The 4,160-nt window shown below is 39.4% G+C and overlaps 1 pseudogene; it reads right to left on the bottom strand.

Annotated features, from left to right (window-relative positions):
- Positions 1–1,775: 1,775 nt before the first annotated feature.
- LOC102834905 lies at positions 1,776–2,732 on the bottom strand (annotated as a pseudogene).
- Between the last annotated feature and the right edge of the window lie 1,428 nt (positions 2,733–4,160).

The following is a 4,160-nucleotide window of genomic DNA, read 5'->3' as shown; positions in this document are numbered from 1 at the left end:
ATCGAAAGTCTTTGCATGGTCAATGAGAAACAGGTAAACATCTTTGTGGTATTCTCTGCTTTCAGCCAAAATCCTTCTCATGTGAACAATTATATCCCTTGCTTCATGTCTTCTTCTGAAACTGGCTTGAACTTCTGGAAGTTCCCTGCCAATGTACTGTTGCAGCCATTAAAAAAAAAAAAAAATTATCTTTAGAAAAATTTTAGTTGCATGAGATATTAATGATATTGTCCAATGATTTCCACATTCCATTGGGTCATCTCTCTTTGGACTGGTCACAAATAGAAATCTTTTCTAATTGGTTGGCTACGTAGCTCTATTCCAAATTGCTTGGCATCAATGAATGAGTGTCTCCAGTGCTGCGTCAGTTTGTTGAAAGATTTCAATTTGTATTCCATTAATTCCTGGAGCCTTGTTCTTTGCCAATGTCTTCAGTGGACCTTGGGCTTCTTCCTTCAGTATCATTGGTTCTAGATCGTATGCTACCTCTTGAAATAGTTGACCATCATCCATTTCTTTTTGGTCCTGTGACTGTGAATTCCCCCCATATTCTTTTGATGTTTTCTGCATCATTCAATATTTTACCAATAAAATTCTTCAGTATTGCAAGTCGAGTATTGAATCTTTTCCTCGGTTCCCTCATCTTGAGAAATGCTGACCGTGTTCTTCCTTTTGGGTTTTCTAACTCCAGATCTTTTCACATTTCATTAGTTGACGTTGTCTGCTCGAGCCGCCCTTTAAAATTCTCTATTCAATTATTTCACCTCATTTCTTCCATTTGCTTTAGCATCTCTATGCTGGAGAGCAAGTTTTCAGAATTTCTTCTGACGTCCATTTTGGTTTTTCTTCTTTTTTGTATCGTCTTAATGACCATTTGCTTTCTTCCAGTATGACATTCTAGATGTCATCCCACAACTCTGCTGGACTTCTGCCATTGGTGTTAATTCATCAACTCTCTTCTTAAGGTGAACTCTAAATTCAGGTGGGATATGTTCAAGGTCACATTTTGGCTTTTGTGGACTTTTTAGATTTTTCTTCTGCTTCAATCTGAACTTGCATATCAGCAACTGATGGTCTGTTCCACAGTCTGCCCCTGGCTTTGTTTGGGCTGATGATTGGGAGCTTTTCTACAGTCTCTTTCCACAGGTGTCATCAGTTTGGCTTCTGTGTATTCCATATGGTTAGGTCCATGTGCCTAGTTGTCTTTTGTTTTTGTTTATTAGGCAAAGTACAATTTTATTATTTTTAAAAAAAGAAATCTATTGCAACACAAGAGATAAAAGTAGAACTGAGTCTGAGCTCAACTCTGCTGAAGTAAAGGCAGCAGGGCTCTTAAGGCTTCAGTGGGCTGGTGGGAAATACTGAAAGATGTTGGGGGGTTGATTAACGGGATGAATGAGTTACTGAGTTTACAGTAAATGTTGTTTGGCTCCAATTGTTATTTATTTCTGTTTCAGCTACCTGAATTCCACAAGGGGTGAGGGGATAAAGGAGGTAGCAAAAAGATTCTTTGACTGGGCACCTGGAGCAGTGAATGAGGGAGGTCAGAGGTCAAAAGGAAGCCTGCATAAAGTTTAATTAAACAAAGGAGAATATAAAGGTCATTTTGGTCACAAAATATCAAGGGAGTTGGTAGCGTTAATTAAGATATAATCCATGCATATTCTGTTTCTTGCTTACTTCCTTTTTATGTTAATTTTAGATAAAAACAATAATAAGACATGATTACAATGGAAACAAAGATTAAGATCTGAAGAATCAGATATTAGAGAAGTTCAAGAGAAATATATGTGCATACTTCCCTTTCCAGCATTCTCTAAGAACACTGCTCCCTTGGAGGGGGTCCATGAGCTGTAATACTTGATGAGATTCTATCTGTGGGCTTTAGGATTTTCTTGTCAGCCATATTTACCACCCAACCTGGAACAAGACCAAAGAAGATCTGCCATGGATCCTTTCAAGCACTGAACATTTTGAAGAGTTCATCTTTCGTGATATCAGGTAAAACACAACCACACATCTTGGCATGTTCAAGTCTTGCTTCAGGAAATTTGTCAGGATCTACCAGGTAACCATGGTGCCCGGCATTGGTATAATATAGTGCCAGTGCTTTGGGTGGAAGCATTCATTTTGGAATGAGTTTTCCACCTAGAAAGAATGGGACAGGTTTGCACAAAATTTCCAGACATTTAGGATCATACCAGGCTGTAGTCACAAGACCATCACTTTTTTCAGTTGTAGTAATGACAAGTTCTGAAGCCAACTGCACTTCAATATTAACGTCAGCCATGAAGGCGTCAACACCCTCTTCTACCAGCTGGACACCATAATCCTTTTAAGTGGTTGGACAGTCACATGTCTCCCATTGATGAGCTGCCTTAAGTCAATAGGCTGAATAGGATCAACTCAACCCAAGTCAGTAAGATTCTGTAGTCTATTTAGACTTAAAGGCTGAGGCTGGTGTTTGAAGCTGTGTCCTTCACTAAACCTGGATTTGGGGATTCAGATGTAAAATAGAGTCTGACCTCCCTCAAAGCCCAGTCAAGGCCTGGTTCCTCTCTGCCTTTCTCCTTTATGACCTCTGCCACATTTTCTACCTCCTCTGACCTCGTGGGTTTCTCTCTGGTTTCCTGGAGTCAGTATTCAGCTTTAAGCTGGTGAGACTAACGTGCTGCATGGCCCACAAGTAAGTCTATGGCCCTCACCCTGCCTCCCTGCATGGAGCCAGCCATGACCCAAAGCCTAGGACCTCCAAGGGCAACAAAAGCTATTGTTGTCCTTTATGTTGTTTAAAAAAGGTATTTGCAATAAACAATTCATTGGTCTTTCAAAATTCTTTCATGTGATCTCCAGCATCGTTTCTATCACCGAGGCCACATTTTCCAACTACTCTGTGTTTCCAACGTTTGCATTCTGGTCACTTAGTAATTATCAATACAACACATCTTGATTGCATGCTTGATCAATTTCAGACTGAAGAAGTTGGTAGAATTCTTCAATTTCATCATTACTGGCTTTAGTGGTTTGTGCATAAATTTGAATAATATTTATATGAACTGTTCTTCTTTGTAGGCATATGGATATTATCCCATCATAGACAGCATTGTATTTCAATATAGATCTTGAAATCTTCTTTTTAATGATCAATGCTATGTTATTCCTCTTCAATTTGTTATTCCCTGCACAGTAAATTATGTGGTTGTCAGATTCAATATGGCCAATACCAGTCTATTTCAGCTTAGTAATGCCTAGGATATTGATGTTTATGTATTCCATCTAATTTTTTGACAATTTTCAATTTTCCTAAATTCATACTTTGTACATTCTATGTTTTGATTATTAATCCTATCAGCCAATGAAGGGCCTGAAAGCTTTATTCCATTCATGTCATCACTGTCAACTCTACTTTGAGGAGGCAGCCCTTCCCCATTCATATTCTGTTTGCTTTCCAACTTGAAAGGTTCATTTCCAAGCAGTATATCTGACAATATTTTGGTGCTTTTCATCAGGATTCAATATTCAATATTCTGGTGCTATCTGACTGTGTTCCACGGCTATTCATAAGATTTTCAGTGAGTAAATATTCAGAAGTTGTCCATCTCTCCTTCTTTCTAGTCTGTCTTCATCTGGAAGCTCATCTGAAACCTGTCCATCATGGCTGACCCTATTGGTATTTAAAATACTGGTGGCATAGCTTCCAGAATCACAGCAACATGTAAGCCATCACAGTATGGCAGACTGACAGACGAGCGGTCGGTAATGTAGGTACTCACAATATACACACAGATAGAGGCATGTGTAGACTGGATTACCATGTCAAGTGTCCACAGACCCAAACCCACTGTCCTGAGTCATTCCAACTTACAGTGACCCTGAGAACAAAGCAGTGTTGCTCCATAGGGTCTCTGAAGATGTAAGTCTTTATAGAAACAGAATGCCTCAGCTTTCGCCTAACATTTGCTGGGACAATAGCACAATGTAAACAGCACCCAGGCTTCTATGTCAAGTGTAGTCATGTTGATGGTTATGTGTCGTGGAGTCTGACTCATAGAGTTTCCAGGGCTGTAAATCATTATGGGAGCAGAAAACCTCATCTTTCTTCAGAGGAATTGCTGGCAGTTTCGAACTGCTGACCTTGAGGTTAGCAGTACAACTCTTAA

The sequence above is a fragment of the Chrysochloris asiatica genome, unplaced genomic scaffold (assembly GCF_000296735.1).
Source record: "Chrysochloris asiatica unplaced genomic scaffold, ChrAsi1.0 scaffold00025, whole genome shotgun sequence".
NCBI classification, from domain to species: Eukaryota; Metazoa; Chordata; class Mammalia; order Afrosoricida; family Chrysochloridae; genus Chrysochloris; species Chrysochloris asiatica.
Note: the sequence above shows the minus strand (reverse complement) of the source record. Positions and strands in the feature narration are given on the sequence as shown.